Raw genomic sequence first — 20,460 nt, 5'->3', positions numbered from 1 at the left:
TGTAGAGGAAGAAAAAGGTTGGAATACATCCAGCAAATAATTGAGGACGTAGGTTGCAAGAGCTACTCTGAAATGGACAGGTTGGCACAGAAGAGGGGTACATGACGGGCCGCACCAAACCAGTCAGAAGAGTGATGACTTAAAAAAGAAAACACTTGATTTAATGAGAACCAATAACCACCACCACCACCCAATTCTTTGAGGAACAGAACTCCCGTGGATAAAATAGCTTCAGACATCTGACTACTTTATAAATGAGTAAAGCTGTTAAATATATCGCTAAGTTCTCTCATTACCAAGCTCTGGATGAATATAGTCCTGGTAATTTGCGATGCTTTTTAAGAAAAGCTAGTTTTTCTCGCACCTCAGTTCTTTGACGCTTTATCTCCTGAACTATTAGTCATACACTGACCTAATTTTGCAGGTAAATTCAGTGGTATATGTGGATACTGTCTGCAAAATGTGTTGCGAGTAGAGGTAGTAGTAACGAAGTGATAAATTAAAACGTCAGACCTGATACTGAAGTTGTGCTGCATGAACAGTGAATACGAACTAAGCGATTAACTTCTTTTCTTTCATTGTTTTGCGGAAGGTGTCAGGGAGAAAAAGGTTCTAAAAGGTTTTTAATTATGTGTGAAATTTGGTGGAAGCCGTTAAGTGCTCTCATTATCAAATACTGTGTGAATATAGCCTCGGTAATTTTGGCGCAGTGAGTTCCGCTGCCCTAAGACATATGTACAGTTTTTGACTCAAGTACTTGACTTACTCTGTGAAACCTTTAACGTAAAATTATGCCTTTTACTCATTAGATTATGAAATCATTTCAGTTTTCTTTAATTTGGTCACTAATTATACGAAATAGTTTCTGAAAATAGATAAGCAACCTGCAAATGCGACCGAGTGATCGGCTTAGCCAATTATTAATATAGACATTACGCGATATTAATCTAAGTTCTGAAGATCATACCAAGAGGCTATTTTGTTCGATTAAGGCCATTTACGTACATCTACATCTACATTTATACTCCGCAAGCCACCCAACGGTGTGTGGCGGAGGGCACCTTACGTGCCACTGTCATTACCTCCCTTTCCTGTTCCAGACGCGTATGGTTCGCGGGAAGAACGACTGTCTGAAAGCCTCCGTGCGCGCTCTAATCTCTCTAATTTTACATTCGTGATCTCCTCGGGAGGTATAAGTAGGGGGAAGCAATATACTCGATATCTCATCCAGAAACGCACCCTCTAGAAACCTGGCGAGCAAGCTACACCGCGATGCAGAGCGCCTCTCTTGCAGAGTCTGCCACTTGAGTTTGTTAAACATCTCCGTAACGCTATCACGGTTACCAAATAACCTTGTGGCGAAACACGCCGCTCTACTTTGGATCTTCTCTATCTCCTCCGTCAACCCGATCTGGTACGGATCCCACACTGATGAGCAATACTCAAGTATAGGTCGAACGAGTGTTTTGTAAGCCACCTCCTTTGTTGATGGACTACATTTTCTAAGGACTCTCCCAATGAATCTCAACCTGGTACCCGCCTTACCAACAATTAATTTTATATGATCATTCCACTTCAAATCGTTCCGCACGCATACTCCCAGATATTTTACAGAAGTAACAGCTACCAGTGTTTGTTCCGCTATCATATAATCATACAATAAAGGATCCTTCTTTCTATGTATTCGCAATACATTACATTTGTCTATGTTAAGGGTCAGTTGCCACTCCCTGCACCAAGTGCCTATCCGCTGCAGATCTTCCTGCATTTCGCTACAATTTTCTAATGCTGCAACTTCTCTGTATACTACAGCATCATCCGCGAAAAGCCGCATGGAACTTCCGACACTATCTACTAGGTCATTTATATATATATTGTGAAAAGCAATGGTCCCTTAACACTCCCCTGTAGCACGCCAGAAGTTACTTTAACGTCTGTAGACGTCTCTCCATTGAGAACAACATGCTGTGTTCTGTTTGCTAAAAACTCTTCAATCCAGCCACACAGCTGGTCTGATATTCCGTAGGCTCTTACTTTGTTTATCAGGCGACAGTGCGGAACTGTATCGAACGCCTTCCGGAAGTCAAGAAAAATAGCATCTACCTGGGAGCCTGTATCTAATATTTTCTGGGTCTCATGAACAAATAAAGCGAGTTGGGTCTCACACGATCGCTGTTTCCGGAATCCATGTTGATTCCTACAGAGTAGATTCTGAGTTTCCAAAAACGACATGATACTCGAGCAAAAAACATGTTCTAAAATTCTACAACAGATCGACATCAGAGATATAGGTCTATAGTTTTGCGCATCTGCTCGACGACCCTTCTTGAAGACTGGGACTACCTGTGCTCTTTTCCAATCATTTGGAACCTTCCGTTCCTCTAGAGACTTGCGGTACACGGCTGTTAGAAGGGGGCAAGTTATTTCGCGTACTCTGTGTAGAATCGAATTGGTATCCCGTCAGGTCCAGTGGACTTTCTTCTGTTGAGTGATTGCAGTTGCGTTTCTATTCCTTAGACACTTATTTCGATGTCACCCATTTTTTCGTTTGTGCGATGATTTAGAGAAGGAACTGCAGTGCGGTCTTCCTCTGTGTTTAGTATTTCAGCTTTACGCGTGTCATCCTCTGTTTCAATGCCATCATCATCCCGGAGTGTCTGGATATGCTGTTTCGAGCCACTTACTGATTTAACGTAAGACCAGAACTTCCTAGGATTTTCTGTCAAGTCGGTACATAGAATTTTACTTTCGAATTCACTGAACGCTTCACGCATAGCCCTCCTTACGCTAACTTTGACATCGTTTAGCTTCTGTTTTTCTGAGAGGTTTTGGCTGCGTTTAAACTTGGAGTGAAGCTCTCTTTGCTTTCGCAGTAGTTTCCTAATTTTGTTGTTGAACCACGGTGGGTTTTTCCCGTCCCTCACAGTTTTACTCGGCACGTACCTGTCTAAAACGCATTTTACGATTGCCTTGAACTTTTTCCATAAACGCTCAACATTGTCAGTGTCGGAACAGAAATTTTCGTTTTAATCTGTTAGGTAGTCTGAAATCTGCCTTCTATTACTCTTGCTAAACAGATAAATCTTCCTCCCTTTTTTTATATTCCTATTAACTTCCATATTCAGGGATGCTGCAACGGCCTTATGATCACTGATTCCCTGTTCTGCACATACAGAGGGGAAAAGTTCGGGCCTGTTTGTTATCAGTAGGTCCAAGATGTTATCTCCACGAGTCGGTTCTCTGTTTAATTGCTCGAGGTAATTTTCGGATAGTGCACTCAGTGTAATGTCACTCGATACTCTGTCCCTACCACCCGTCCTAAACATCTGAGTGTCCCAGTCTATATCTGGTAAATTGAAATCTCCACCTAAGACTATAACATGCTGAGAAAATTTATGTGAAATGTATTCCAAATTTTCTCTCACTTGTTCTGCCACTAATGCTGCTGAGTCGGGAGGTCGGTAAAAGGAGCCAATTATTTTGCATCTACATTTACATAGTTTTGCACTTTCAGCCCACATCATAATGGATAAAATTAAAACACGTTTTCCGTGCTGTTTCTAGTGGGTGTTTGTGCTCAGTCTGTATTATGTATTAAGTTAGCCTCGTTTGTCCCGTTTTAAATATAAACATGGTTCACAAATATAAGAGGGCAAATTGAAAAGTAGTGCCTATATCTTTAGATGTTCATATTAGCATATTTTGTCATTGCCCTATTACACCTTGCTGTTACTTTATAAATTTGTTTTGATCGCTTCCAGACACGACGTCAGCTTGCCACAACGTATACAAATAACTTTCATGGTGGTCAGTTCACATTTCATTCATAAAAAAAGCTAGAATATAATACGTCTAAATGGATGGGTCAGACATTGACGATGTAAAAGTAATTGAAGAGAAACATGACTTTACAAAGAACACACGGAAAAGTTAGAAAGAACAATAGTAGACGGACGTATAAGAAAAATTAATAACGGCAAGATTTTGAAACAGTGTAGACGAGAACGAACGAATATGAAGACCACGAGGAATTTCAGTGTAAATGAAGAGTTTTTGAAATATATTACATTAGTTTCTAAAAACTGTCTTAGCAAATCTAGAAAACACAACAGAAATGGCGTATGGATCCTAGTATTTAGATTAACTGCATACATATGTGATTTGCGAGAATCAGCATACTCCCTTTGCTGACAGGATGTCATACGCGCTTGGCTAGATGAAGACGAATTGCAGCTTCTGAACGAGGCCGTTTGGCACCTAGGGACTTATCGTCTTCCTCAAATCAAACTGTATCCCCACCTAAGGCCCAGAAACAATTTTTACAGCTTCTTTAAGCCCACCATCAAACACTAATTCTGATGTAAATGAAGTAAGTGTTGAACAATAAGTACACTACTGCACTGTCTTTGTGTCCACAGACAGACCAATCGCGTCCGGCCAGCCGCCGTGTCATTCTCAGCCAATTGCGTCGTCGAGATGCGGTATGGAGGGGCGTGGGGTCAGCACGCCTCTCTGCCGGCCGTTGTTGAGTTAGCTGACCTCGTGGCGCCACTACTGGGCCACTTGGCTCCTCAGTTGTCATCACGAGACTGACCACCTCGTACGAGTCCTCCCACAGAGGAAAGAGCCGCTCGCAGTACCGGGAATCGAAACCAAGTCCCCCACGTGGCAGCCGCTCTACCATTCACCTGAGAGCTGAGCAAGCTGACCAAGTACACTGGTGGCAAAAAAAGGTACGAAGAAACTACCAGGACGGAAAGAGACTGATGTCAGGAAATATTCATAGTACAGGGTGATTATAATTGAACTGAAGATGTCCCGAGTGCTGTAGTGGTATTATACATCAGAGGACGCAGTTGAACAAATGTTTTGTAAGCCACTTCTTTCGTGGATGCAGTACGTGTCCTTAAGAGTCTTCCAAAATCTCAGTCTGGCATCTGATTTTCCTCTATTTGTTTTATGTGATCATTCCACTTAATCGCTTCGGATGGTTACTCCGAGATAGTTGCTGTTTTCAGTAGACTGTCACCCAAAATGGTTCAAATGGCTCTGAGAACTATGGGGCTTAACATCTGTGGTTATCAGTCGCCTAGAACTTACAACTACTTAAACCTAACTAACCTAAGGACATCATACACATCCATGACCGAGGCAGGATTCGAACCTGCGACCGTAGCGGTCGCGCGGCTCTAGACTGAAGCACTTACAACCGCTCGGTCACTGCGGCCGGCATCTGTCACTAATAGTGTAAGTGTTAAGTAATGGATTTGTTCTCATATGTATGCAAGTATATTACATTCATTTTCGTTCTGAGTCAACTGTCAGTACCTACACTATTCATCAATTCCTTGCATTGCTACGTTCTTATAGACAGCCGCACTGTCTGTAAACAGCTTCTTGTAACTTCCGACGTTGTCTGTTGGATCATTTATATGCAGGGCTATTCAGCTGCCCATACCGATGGGTTTTATGCAACCCGCAATACCTTAAAACCACGCGCAAGGTATTCGTATCTTTTCACTTGCTACGTGGATACTATTAGTCCTATAGAAAATGAACAGGACCTTTTTGTAGGTAATTTAATCTATTTAAATTTCGTAGTGGGATATGTTTTCGCTGGAGCCCACAGTTTTCCAGTTGTTAAGAAAAAGCGTCTGTGAAACTTCCTGGCAGATTAAAACTGTGTGCCCGACCGAGACTCGAACTCGGGACCTTTGCCTTTCGCGGGCAAGTGCTCTACCATCTGAGCTACCGAAGCACGACTCACGCCCGGTACTCACAGCTTTACTTCTGCCAGTATCTCGTCTCCTACCTTCCAAACTTTACAGAAGCTCTCCTGCGAACCTTGCAGAACTAGCATTCCTGAAAGAAAGGATATAGCGGAGACATGGCTTAGCCACAGCCTGGGGGATGTTTCCAGAATAAGATTTTCACTCTGCAGCGGAGTGTGCGCTGATATGAAACTTCCTGGCAGGAGAGCTTCTGTAAAGTTTGGAAGGTAGGAGACGAGATACTGGCAGAAGTAAAGCTGTGAGTACCGGGCGTGAGTCGTGCTTCGGTGCTCAGATGGTAGAGCACTTGCCCGCGAAAGGCAAAGGTCCCGAGTTCGAGTCTCGGTCGGGCACACAGTTTTAATCTGCCAGGAAGTTTCATATCAGCGCACACTCCGCTGCAGAGTGAAAATCTCATTCTGGAAAAGCGTCTGTGGTCAGTTTTGTCCATTTTTCTTGAATAATTCGAAAAATAGCCTCTAGCGAAATCATACTGCAGAACAAAATTTAATTACATTAAATTCCCTACAAAAATGTCCCTTTCATTTTTTTCTGTAGAACTGATAGTTCGCATGTAGCGAGCGAGAAGATTTGAAAATCTTGCACGTGGTGTTTGAAGGCATTGTGGGTTGCGTGAAAGCCATTGCTGGGGGCCGCTGAATCGCCTTGTGTATCATAAACAGTAAGATAAATCTGTGAGGCATGCTGTGACTGGGAGGAAAGCAAGTTATGGCGCATAATGTCTTTACAATCTTACAGGTATCTCATGTGGTCCAGGTGCCATTCCACTATCAAGCGATTGTATCTGCTTTCCTATTCTACAATCAACCATCACAACACCTGCCATTTCGACGTTTGTGCTGTGACTGAAAGGAGGGACCATCTTCTGCGGAAGACAGAATTCGTTACGTCAGCTTTCTGTCATCTGCCGTTCGGTGCCAGTGTGGTCAATCAGTGACTGAATAGATGATTTCGATCCGCTTCCTGATTTTAGGGAAGATCGAAACAGCTTAGGGTTATCTGCGCTTACCAAAAGGTCTGCGACCTGAAAAGTAGTCGCAAAGTATGATATATAAATAAATCGAACGTAAACAGTAAAGGGTAGCTGCGGAACTGCTGTTTCCAGAAAAAAATTATTTATGTTCTTTAAATTACTTGACTCAGACTGTACGGTGTACTACTATCGCTGGTGGTACTATGTATGGAGCGGTACCCCTATTCATCGCTGGTTTTCGAAAATCTGGAGCCGAGCTCACCTTTTCCGACAGCCGGCACTGGCATTGTCTTGCTGTTCCGTTCAACAGCGCGCAAGCGCTGCCGTCCCTGTTATTTCCATGCGAGGCAAGGGCATCGTCGTTCAGGAATGACGTGAGACGGTCGTATACAGCGAATTCGCTCCAAACAAAAAGTAGGAACAGTTTGCAGACATTGATGAAAATATGAGTTTGTAAATTTTCCATCGAACTGTAGGACAACATTGTGTGATTGGTCTATTCGCGGAGAGTGCCCCTAATACGCACGAAATCAGTGGGCAAATCAGTATCGTCACCCGTTGACGGGCTGTATTATTCATTGAACTTTTATTAAGGCAACTGTGAATTTTATAATAGGATAGTTTAATTTGAAAAAGCAATTCAGTATGGCCAACATCAGTGTGAAGGTGGAACTGAGTGTAACATTACGAGCACGATTGTGTCTAGACATAGGAAATATGCTGCTTACGAGCTCAGTAAAAGAAGTAAGTGGTATGAACTGTTTTCCTACCAAAGCAGCCTTTCTGCGTAAACTGAAGAACTGACGACACGTTTCGTTTTAAGCAACACGGTCTTGTCTCGTATGTAGGGTCTTCTCTTTGTTACATAGCCCTTTATCACGCGGTTTCCTCCTCCACCGATCTGTGAAGTTTGTGGTGTGTCTTATATACTGAAATCACGACAGCACTCGGTTTGGTTGGAGGTCTGCCCACCACCTTCCCTGGTACTGACACCAGGGTTACACGGGTTCTGAAATTCTGTGGACTGTCGGTCCTCATCCCTGAAGTCCCGGTGAGGGGAGGCGACTTTAAAGCATTGTGAACTACTCCCGCAACTGGTTGGGGGACAGTCGTCGCACCAGCATGACAGAAAACAAACACTTTAGTCATGTATAATCATAACGTAATTTCATTACAGCTACACCAGATAACTAAAACTGCTTAATAAATACGGAGCTAGATCTCTCACAAAATTCAATATGAGTAAACAGCAGTTTTAAAAACATATGAACTTTCATACTCAGCGACATAACAGACGTAATCAAACCTCTGGTTCTGACTACGTGCCCGTGGGGCGCTGGTGCAGACTTACACGTTAGGTGTACAGCGAAATAGGGCTAAAGCAGTCCGCGCACGGGACTAGGCAGACGGGATGTCGAGTATCACGAGACACAGTGGCAACGGCACACGGGACGAGCTAGCTAACGTGATTTTGCACTCTCCAGAGGAGTTGTCGGGTTTATTTGGCCCGTAAACACAGTTTGTTCACGAAAATGGGCGCGTGTAAAATTCCTACGTTGGCTCTGTGTGTGTGTGTGTGTGTGTGTGTGTGTGTGTGTGTGTGTGAAATCTTATGGGACTTAACTGCTAAAGTCATCAGTCCCTAAGCTTACACACTACTTAACCTAAATTATCCTAAGAACAAACACACACACCCATGCCCGAGGGAGGACTCGAACCTCCGCCAGGACCAGCCGCACAGTCAATGACTGCAGCGCCTGAGACCGCTCGGCTAATCCCGCGCGGTTACCTTAGCTCTATTAAAACGGACATTTCCTTCTCTGTCCATATGCTAGTCGTGTTGTTCTGTCCGTCATAATCATAAAAAAACAACTACAATATGCGGGAACATGTAATAAGACAAAAAGGAGAGAGATATACATGTCCGGCCCAGTGAGGAATCAGCGTATAAAAGTTCACCAAATCGAACAAACCAACTCCTCACAGAGGACGCACTTACATTTACATAACATTAAGTACTACAGAAATTATTTATATTAATTTCATAACAAATTCCCGCAACCTCCTGGAAAACATGAAGGTGAAGTAAAAATTAGATGCAACAGGACTCTAACTCTTTGCCCTCTTCACTGCAAGACGGTGCTCCTACACTACGCTAGACTGTAGCTTCGTTCTGAGGGACTTTGGGTTATATGTTATAGTCTTCTATGGGCTTTAATAGCCGATCTGTTGTATTAATTTACTTTTTTCATGTATATTTAATGTGCCATTGCCTTAAAACGGCTTACTCTAATAATACGCGAGTTATAGCGGATAATAGCTAAAAATGAAAAAACTTAAACCACCAACGTGACGTTTCCTTTAGTTTTATTAGAACAAATCGTACAAATAACGTTTCGTTGTCGAGACATTCATTGTGCCGGCACTTACAAATAGTGTATGCTTATGGGGTGTATGGTATAAAGCCGACCGAGTATGGCTTTCTACTGGTCAAGAGAAGAACAATTTGGCGTCTTGCTTTCTGCGAGGCCCACGAGAAAGACAGGCCGTGGCGCGTTGGTCACGGCACGTCACACTTCAGGGTTTAAGAGTACCAGCAACCGTCTCCGGCGGGGAGCGAGTTACTGTTGCGCGTTTATGTGCATATAAGGTCTACAGACGAATGTTGAGAAGTAGGTGGACTGATAAGGTAAGGAATGAGGAGGTTCTGTGCAGAATCGGAGAAGAAAGGAGCATGTGGAAAACACTGATAAGGAGAAGGGATAGGATGATAGGACATGGGTGTGTTAAGACATGAGGGAATCACTTCCATGGTACTAGAGGGAGCTGTAGAGGGCAAAACCTGTGGAGGAAGATAGAGATTGGAATACATCCTGCAAATAATTGAGGACATAGGTTGCAAGTGCTACTCTGAGATGAAGAGGTTGGCACAGGAGAGGAATTCGTGACGGGCCGCATCAACCAGTCAGAAGATTGAGAGAGAGGAGAAAAGTTCTTGACAGCGCACGGTAAAATTAAAATCTCTATTGGGTACTTTTTTAATTAAATGTTGATTTCCCGTGGACCCTGCAAGGAGCGGAGCGTTAGCAAAGTGTAACGGACAAGCCTACTAGTGTGACAAGCTCGTTGCAGGACCCGTATATCTCGATGGGCCCGGTTTTCTGATTGTAACGTAGGGAGCATTCTTTTTGCTATTGGCTCTACTTCACGTGACATATCGCCGAAATATCGCATGACCTATTTCATATTTCACGTGGCGAAACGACTCCTCAACGTGAAATACCATGAAGCGACTTCGCAAAACTCGTAGAGTGCCATGTCAACGGTGCCTAACTCGTCCCGTGTGCCGACGACTTAACGAAAAATACGGCAGTTCCTGACTTGTGCGCCTGAGGCGCTGGTGCAGACTTGGATACCATAGGTGTTTCGCGTAATACCGGCTTCACTCTCCCCGTGTGCGTTCGCTGAACCTCCTAAGCCTCGCTTTCCAGTACAGTTCAGATGGACAAAACCGCGGCGGCCTTATACCGCAGCCTTTACCGGCACCCGGCCTGCTATTCCTGGACTCCCAGCCCGTCCGCCGCTCTCCCAATTAGGCGAGCCGGTCCCAAATGACAGCCGTGGACGCTTATGGCGGTGCGTGCGCCGCCTCGGAGCAGCCGATGCGCGCCGGCTCTGCGGAATTCCGCCGGCGTGCGTCGCGTCGGCGCCGCTCTTTGTTGTCTCGCTGCACCTGCGGGAGCAACAGCGCTCCGGTCCGCCTCCAGGGGACCCTCTACAGCTTAACTTATCCCGCGTACCTCGCAATTAAAATTAAAAATCCCTTATTCATCATCCTATCGTCTATTGTAATTCTGTTCACTGTACGCTCACCGGACAAAAAATTAGTCTTCCCCAGCAGACACACCCTAATACTGTCTATCACCGCCTGTATCATTCATAATGGAAGAGAGTGCACAGTTTTGTTTGGGTATGCCATATCCAGCTGAAGCCAGTCATTGACGACTGGATGCTGCAGAGCAACCAAACCGACGCTTATCCTGACGGTTGTGAGCATTGTACGAATAATATTAAAGGGTAAAACGAGAAGAAAAACCCAAATGAAATTTCGTAAATTCGTGGTACTACCCACAGTACCATATCGTGTGACGACACTGGTTCGTCACATGTCGCTAATCGATGATATAGGGTAAATCAAGGTGATATGGTGAACAAAACATTTGGGCCTCGTAACAAAATAAAAACACTCTCCTTTCACAAAATAAATAAGTAACACATTAACAGTACCACATCCTCTTTAAGGCACTACAAAACTTAAAAAAAAACTTATTTTTATCGATTTCACCATAAATAAGTTCACCATTTCACCCAAAGAGCATTCATCATTTCACCCATGTATATGGTGAACTTCTTTCCCCTGCTTTTTGCCACGTACGTCACACATGGATTCATGTTTTGAACAGCCTTCATGCATCCAACGTTGTCAGCTGATACATTTGATCCAGTCCACGTCCTTTTTAGTGCAGCTGTGCAGTTCACCGCACCCCACACAGCAACACTCTCCATCATCCGCGTCGTCATCATCGTCTTGCAATTGGATCTCCAGCGAGGAGTCGGAATCGGTGTCAGTGGTAGACGCTTTTCGTTTCTTAGGCTGCTTCTTTTTGATAATTCGTTTGGTAATCTCTTTGGTTACGGTTTTTCCTTTGGTCACGGTTTTTCCTTTGGTTACGGTTTCTCCTTTGGTCCCCTTTTTAGCATTTGCTCTACTCTTCACTGACTCATTTTGTCGTTTTCTGTTTCGCAGGTTGTCGATGTTTTCTGGAGAAGTCAAAACCTCAGCTAAAGCTCTGAACTTCTTCCTTGCAGATGCAACTTTATCTAGGATAGGTATCGGTGGAATATGGTCCAAGAGTTTGCCAGGGGTTATTTGAGATTCTTCTGTTGCCACTGTCGAGGTCATATCTGTTGCTTCTGATGAAGACTGCATGTTTTCCTGTGGATTTTCCACCCGTTGCGAACAGCCCAGTTGTGGTGGAGCTTGTATGTGTTCTAGTCCCTCATCGTTATCGACGTCTGCAGTTGCTTCTTCCGAGGGGTTAGGTATCTCCTGCCAGTGCGAACAACTTGGTCGAGGTGAGGAGGGTCTGTTGTCATGTCGTTCGTTGTTTTCCTGATGTTGATCTGAAGCTGCTGTTAAAAACGCGTATTCGGGGATAACATCAGGATTAAACTGGATGATTCCTGTGCTTCTGAACCCCTATATTCCATTCTCTGTCGTAGCTGCTTGTACCCATGCCTTTGTAAGCTGTCCTCCGAACACTAGTCTGGAAATTTTTCTATTTGGATTCATTTTAATGTACGAATGGCAAGCATTGTAATAATAGGATTTTAGACCTTTAAAAATGCTCTGTCTAGCGGCTGCAGATAGTGTGTGGTGTGGCAGGGTAGACACAGCAAAATTATGTTGTTTTTCTTCTGCAAACTCTAATCTATCCACGCTGCTGCAATGAGAGCTATGTCCATCCAAAACAAGCACGACTGTTCCCTCAGGCTTCCTCGGTGCAAAATGGTTCCTTAGCCACAGAGGAAAAATAGCAGTTGTTACGTACGCCGACTTTTGTGACATGAAAATCGTGGAACGCGGCGGCATACCGTCCTTGTACTCGGCTTTTTCATTTTTTCCCTTCAAAACACAAGCTGGGGGTAAAAACATGCCCTCTCCACTGCAGCAAACGATTACAGATATGGTTTCACCCTTTTCACCGGATGTTATCCCTGGAACGCTCTTAGACACCTTTGCTGCCAACACGTAACCTGGTTTATTATTCAGCTGAAGTCCGGACTCATCTACGTTGAATATATTTCCCAGCTTATCAAGGAAATTACGCTCTACCAAGATGTTCTGCAGCAATGAAAAATAGTATGAAACGTTTTTCTTACTTAAACCCCTTGATCGTGCTTGTGAAACTCCTTCCGATTTGCGGATTGAGAGTTCCGGATTTCTTTTTAAGAATAAATGTAGCCAGTCCATTCCAGCAATTTCCTTTTCTCGGTTAAATTTGTGATGTTGGCTATATTTCTGAGCTAGTTTTTATGCCATGGGACATACTTCTGTCCTTGTCGGTGCAAATCCGAAGTTTTGTAATTTTATGATATGTTTTACCAACTTTCTCTCACATTCTTGTGTTAGTACAGGCGGCCCACCCAAAGGTTTTTTCGTAAAGCACCCGTTTGTTAATCGTCTCTTCAGCGTTGACCATGGAACGTGAAACTCCTTTGAGGCTTTATTCAGGCTCATTCCACTTTGCACCGCTTTTACGGCATCGTTAAGTTGCTCCTCTGTCCAATCAACACGGCTGGGTCCTTTGTCTTTTGTAAAATGTAGGCATCTTTGCCTGGAACAATGGTGGTAGTTAGAACATTTACTTTTTTAATCACTGACAAATCAAACTGTACTCGCAAAAAATATATATAAAAACTAATTTTTAAATTAACGATTGTATTGAGACGTCGGAAAGAAACAGAATATAACTCTCGCATGGGATAGGAAACGCTAACATTTCATGACTTGTCAAAAACCCTGGTTGGGACGTACCTAAATAAAAGCTTTACACTTTACACACAAGAAAAGTCCTTCACCGTATCACCGCTGGCCGAGTTCACCATTTCTCCCACTTGCTTTGGGTGAAACGGTGAACAGCACGGCAAGAAGTTCAAAACACTAGACGCAACGATTTCTAGGTGATGTAGTACATAAGCAGTATAAGAAGGCAGAATATATCAAAAAATACCCCGCGAACTACGCTACCTAAAGTAACATCTACAAATGCACGCAGCATATAAAAATTATTTAGCATCGAAAACTGTTTTGTAGAAAGTACTTACGGTTTTTAAAACGGAGCTGGTTTTCAACACGTGCACACTGCACAGATGATCAGAGACTGTTGGCATGCAGACATACAGAGACATCTGTTTAATCAGTAAAGAATTAAAGCAATTCACCATTTCACCCGATTCACCATATCACTCTGACTTAGCCTATACATGGTGTCAAATTTAAATAGGTGATACTGAGTTGCCGGCCTCTGTGGCCGAGCGGTTCTAGGCGCTTCAGTCCGGGACCGCGCTGCTGCTGCTACGGTCGCAGTTTCGAATCCTGCCTCGGGCATGGATGTGTGTGATGTCCTTAGGTTAGTTAGGTTTCAGTAATTCTACGTCTAGGGGACTGATGACCTCAGATGTTAAGTCCCATAGTGCTTAGAGCCATTTGAACCATTTTGATATTTAGTTCACAACCGATTATATTGAGGTAGGGAACCAATGGTAGTAAATGTGTATTTATTGAGCTATGAACGTACACAGTGTACAGTGTAGCTCATAGTAATTGTTGAGAGTGACGACGCTAGTCTCAGTGAATGTATGTCAACGGCGAATGAAGTTCTGCCGCACTCTCTCAAAAATCCCTGGTGTCTATTGTACCAGGAGACAGGCAGTTTGGACCCTAGAGAAAAAGTCCAGAGATGTGAGATCCTTCGATCGCGCTGGCCATGGGGCAGGACCTCCACTTCCAATCCAACGATAAGGATACGTGCTGTTCAGGTGGTCGCAGACGTTAACATCGATGTGGGCTGCCGCACCGTCGTGTTGGAACCACGTCCTTTCGCGGACACCGAGGGGTACAAAGAACTGTGGCAGAATCACCAGTTGACACGGAACAGTCAAATAGGGAGGCAGCAAATAAGGTCCTTTTAGGTGACCTTGGACAGTGCCTGGTCATACGTTGACAGAAAATCATTGGTGGTGAGCTGGTGGCCACCGACATGGGTGCTGTGGGGGTTGTCCTCACTCCTATATACATTTATTCAGACTGGCGCTCGTTGCTTTCAACAGGTACTGTGAGCTACATTGTCGCTGTGAGGTGTACGTTGTATATGTCCACAACCCAATAAATAAACATTTCTGACCACTGACTCTTTCTCAGTATAATCGGTTCTGGACCTGCTGACATCAGTTTAACCCCAAAGGTTTGAGGGACTGTGCATATATGATAATTTTATGCTGTATTCTCGCAAACTTGCTGAATGAAGAGCAAGGTTCATAAATTACGGCATTTTAGCTCGTGTTTTTCCCAGTTGTTAGAAGGTGACGAGACGAGTCAGAAGCAAGTTTTAAGCAGTGGCTAGACAACGTCGGAAATCGGAGAGGTTTACCGCGGGGTACTCCCATGGGCAGTGGTCGCACGAGGCAAGCTGGTTTGGGTGTGTCTCTTGAGCCGGAGTATGTCATTCAAAGAAGTGCGAGCCACATGAGCTCCCGAGCGTTTCCAACAGAAGCTCGCAGGCTGTTCTAAAAGCGAAAGCAGAGAATAGAGTCACCACTGTATTTCCGTAAACAGCATGGGAAGCGAGCTGTGTTTACACGCCCAGACATCATTCCGTCGGTCGTAAGATGAGGGCCAGTACACTGTCAACTTTTTGTTTGTGGACACAGAATACGAGTACTAGAAGAGAAACTTTTGCAAGCTTTCCCTGCACGCATAAAGGGAGAGGGATATTTGCAGTTGTCACCGTGGCAAACGTTGCAATTATCTCTCCTCTTACGGTAATTTTGAGAGCTGCATGAGAGCACGCAGTTAGTAGCCAGTTCTGGGGGAGAGTGCATCGTGTCGGTTTGTGTCTCATCGTTGGAGAGTCGCTGCTCGGTGCTCTGCTTACACTTGGTGTTCCTTTAGCTGTTTTGCAGTAAGTGTTGCGTTTAATGTTTGCTTGCCGATTTGAAAGTCTGTTTCGCAACTTCTGATGGCTTTCTGTCGTTAGTTCTCTATCACACTGGGATCAAATGTCGATATTATCCAGTATATGCCCCTTTTTGTGAGTCGCCCATACTTTAGCAAGTGATTTAAGACTTAATTTACTGTCTTTCAGAGAGCTTTCAGTTGTCTTCTGCATAGATGCAGCGTTTACAAATCCTGATATTATCACTCTGGTGACTGAGAAAAATCTTAATATTATGTGCGTATCGCTAATTTTATTTTTGATGAAACTCATTGTAAATCGGTCTAACTTCAACAGTATTGACTGGGAGCAAATAAATTTTAAAATAGTTTTTTCTCGCTTCATCATTTCTTCCCACGACGTTCTGGTGAGTTGACCCATTTCATGAAAACTGAATATCGTCAGAGGATTACTGAATTGCTGTCTAACTATGACGGTGTTTCTAATGTAACACAGATACTACTATCCTTCTCTTTTAATCTGGAAATATATGAATTGAACTAAACTTTATTCTGCAGATAATGAAACTTCAGCTGCATTAACGCTTAGTAGCGTGAATAATTATCTATTTAACAGTTGCACGGTTGCGTTGGATTCTGTCTGATCATGGAATCGCTTGCCCGGTCATTTGTGTGGTGAGTCTGCAAGTGTGGTAGGCACAAATGTCTGCTGAACTCCGGATCGACAAGAACAATGAAGCAAAACTGGGCATCAGAAATGAAGTTCCTTAGACCTGTCAAGGCTGTACCAGGAAAAGCGGAACAAAGTAAAGTAAAAAAAACTGAAAACGTAATCCAACGGAAGCAGGATTGCAAAGAGCGTGTATTGCACGTCTCGCCTCATAGAATCACTTCAACATCGGTGGAATACAATCCTCCTGAAAGAAGGACTGTGGAAAGGCAGAGGAAGAGATGGTGAGGCCGGAACTGCCCAAAACGCCGAATCATGGATTGAGCTCGAAAGACTGCCAAACATTTTGCGTGCGATTAAGATTGGGTGCTTCAGAGTGGAAGTTGCGAGGGGATTCCTCAGTGTTTGTTAGACCAGGACCATATGCTTGCAGCCCTGTCAACGTAGCTATTGTCATCTTGGAAGACGGAAGAGTGTACAGCATATTCATCATCTTGATGTAGAAAAAATGGCAAAACTTCTTGACCGGCAATGTAGAAATCCCAGTCCTTGACTGGCCCAAAGTCGTGGCACGAAATACAGCTCCAAAACTTCACAGAACTAAACCACACCTTCTGTGGTGGTTAATCAACCCTAATCAGCCAATTGCCGTTGAGCGGGAGGACCGCGCCACATAACCAACATTCACAGTTAACAACAACAATTTTATTAACTTTTCTTTGGCCAAATAACATTTTATCTTTAAAATTCAAAATCCTTACAAGCACGGGCAAACGCCCTATTCAAACAACAACATTAATCTTTAACCAAGCATTAAGTGACTTGCAAGTTAATTAAATTCTGTACACAGTAAAGCTCCCAAAAGAAGACTGCAATTATGAGATAAATTTTAACCAATAATGGATATCACAAATTTTTTCAAAACAAAATAAAATACAAACAGAAACGCCCCTTCGTGACACATTTTCAAAACAGGTGACGTCACATAGGCACGGACAAATTCAAGTAGCAGAGGGGGGGGGGGGGGGGGGGGTCCACTGGACCCAGACCAGAGGCGGCTGGACCCAGAACCCACAGCAAGCGGTCGAGCTGGACAGGGTGCCGCACGCACTACACTATAACACACTGGAAGCAAAGGTCTTAGAGCCCGTGCTACTGTACAATTTCAGAGAAAAGGGGGAGCGCCGGGGGGGGGGGGGGAGAAAACGGCAAACATTAATTCCTCAAACGTAAAATAACTACGATGATAGCCTATTTCACAAACATTGAAATAAAATAGTCAAGGGTGAATCAATAACTAATGTCCTTGACGTAACCTTGAAGGACGAGGGCGAAGAGCATAATACCAAGTTAGCTTAGAAATTTAAACTACACTAGTAGGTTAACATATGCTCACTGAATCTGGAGAGCTCATTTAAATTACCCCTTAACAGGATACTGATAAACTTAAACAGTCAAGTAAGGTTCAAATGGCTCTGAGCACTATGGGACTTAACATCTGTGGTCATCAGTCCCCTAGAACTTAGAACTACTAAAACCTAACTAACCTAAGGACATCACACACATCCATGCCCGAGACAGGATTCGAACGTGCGACCGCACCAGTCGCGCGGTTCCGGACTGAGCGCCTAGAACCGCTAGACCACCGCAGTCAAGTAAGGCTTCCATTTCAGTGTTTACAAGTGATCAAGTAATGCAATTAGATAACACAGGACGTACAGATACAATGATAAGCCTGTGCTTTGAACCAACTATACCAACGTCCACACAGCTCAGTGTACCAGGAAAAATATTACAGTTTCATGATACTTGCTTATGATGTCCGTCACTCCGAACAGCAATAGTAGCAATGAATACACCTCGCTTGCTCGGACTGTATCGCATCACCAAAATCCAGACAGAGCTTTAACCAAACACAATAACATGTGTTTACTAAAAAAATGGTTCAAATGGCTCTGAGCACTATGGGACTTAACATCTGCGGTCGTCAGTCCCCTAGAACTTAGAACTACGTAAACCTAACTAACCTAAGGAGATCACACACATCCATGCCCGAGGCAGGATTCGAACCTGCGACCGTAGCGGTCGCGCGGTTCCAGACTGAAGCGCCTAGAACCGCTCGGCTACACCGGCCGGCACGTGTTTACTTAAACAGCACTAAAATAGAGGGGACCTTTTGGCTGGCAAGACAACAGTTTCCGGTCATGGTGCCGATACTTGCAAAGCAAGGATCAGTATAATATGCGCACCAAAAACATGACAAGCAACTCTCACCAAATCTTTTATGAAATCCCTTACAGGTCCAAATCAGGGCCGCACGACTCGATTCGGGTAATGTGGCCGAGTCCAGTTCCCACACTACAAGCGAGGTTCGGTCTTGAAAACGTGTCCAACACACCGCAACCTCTGCGTCGTGCCCGGGCCTGCTGAACCACGCTCGCCTCCGATTGTCCCGCGCCGCGCGGCTCTCTGGCTGTCCCTCCCTAGCGCCACACGCCCGTCGCGGCCAAAAGCCACGTCAAACGACCGAGCCCAAAGATCACACCATGGGCCGGCCGCTGTGGCCGTGCGGTTCTAGGCGCTTGAGTCTGGAACCGCGTGACCGCTACGCTCGCAGGTTCGAATCCTGCCTCGGGCATGGATGTGTGTGATGTCCTTAGGTTAGTTAGGTTTAAGTAGTTCTAAGTTTTAGGGGACTGATGACCTCAGATGTTAAGTCCCATAGTGCTCAGGGCCATCACACCATGCCGACAGGGTCGATCAATCAATGCGAGCCGGCAAGGCGCTCACCTTCCACGGACTTCTGGTTGTGCGCCACATTAGGGTTTTGGTGAACTCACTCTTTGCGCTATTTGACAATTATAGTTTAACACACCAAGGCTCAAAGCCCATAAGAGCATTTATACGAAATGACGTTTTGATTCCGGGTCAACCACAAGGCTTTAATGTGCAAAGTAGTTCCAGTAGAGCGTACACTTGGCTTAAAAGTGTTGCAAAGAGTCGTCAGCTGTCAGTTCCAGTGTCGGACATTTTTAACACAAAGTGCGCCTGTTCTCTGACGCGCCGCTCGTTGTCCGCAGACGGCGACGGCGGCGGCGGCGGCGGGCTGTTCCCGGACGTGTTCAACGTGGCGGCGCGCGCCGAGGTCTGGGCGAACGCGACGTGCGGCGACCGCGGGCCCGAGCTCTACTGCAGGCCGGCGGAGCGGGGGCGCGCCCCCCAGTGCGGGGTGTGCCACGCGGCCGCCGCAGACCCGGCGCGCAGACACCCCGCCTCCAGCGCCGTCGGCGGCGGCCCGCGCTGGTGGCAGAGCCCCAGCCTGCAGCGCGGGCACCGCTTCAACTGGGTCACCCTCACGCTCGACCTCAAGCAGGTAGGCAGGCTGCCGCCGGCTGCTGCTGCTCCCACTGCTCCACATTTACTGAAAAAAAAAAAAACTAAACTCCGTCCCAACAGGGCTTGCAAGGCCCAACGTTACCGACCGGCTGCCTTGTCATCCTCAGCCCACAGGCGTCACTGGATGCGGATATGGCTAGGCATGTGGTCAGCACACCGCTCATGTCAGTTTGCGAGACCGGAGCCGCTACGTCTACATCTACATGGATACTCTACAAATCACATTTAAGTGCCTGGAAGAGGGTTCATCGAACCACCTTCACAGCTCTCCATTATTCCAGTCTCGTATAGTGGGCGGAAAGAACTAACACCTATATCTTTCCGTACGAGCTCTGATTTCCCTTATTTTATCGTGGTGATCGTTTCTCGCTATGTACGTCGGTGCCAACACAATATTTTCGCATTCGGAGGAGAAAGTTGCTGATTGGAATTTCGTGAGAAGATTCCGTCGCAACGAAAAACGCCTTTCTTTTAATGATGTCCAGTCCAAATCCTGTATCATTTCTGTGACACTCTCTTCCATATTTCGCGATAATACAATACGTGCTGCTTTTCTTTGAACTTTTTTAATGTACTCCGTCAGTCCTATCTAGGAAGGATCCCACACAGCGCAGCAGTATTCTAAAAGAAGACGGACAAGCGTAGTGTAGGCAGTCTCCTTAGTAGATCTGTTACATTCTCTAAGTGTGCTACCAATAAAACGCAGTCTTTGGTTAGCCTTCCCCCCAACACTTTCTATGTGTTCCTTCCAATTTAAGTTGTTCGTAATTGTAATACCTAGGTATTTAGTTCAATTTACGGCTTTTAGATTAGACTGACAATTTATCGTGTAACCGAAGTTTAACGAATTCCTTTTAGCACTCATGTGGATGACCTCACACTTTTTGTTATT

The sequence above is a fragment of the Schistocerca serialis genome, chromosome 6 (assembly GCF_023864345.2).
Source record: "Schistocerca serialis cubense isolate TAMUIC-IGC-003099 chromosome 6, iqSchSeri2.2, whole genome shotgun sequence".
NCBI lineage: Eukaryota > Metazoa > Arthropoda > Insecta > Orthoptera > Acrididae > Schistocerca > Schistocerca serialis.
Note: the sequence above shows the minus strand (reverse complement) of the source record.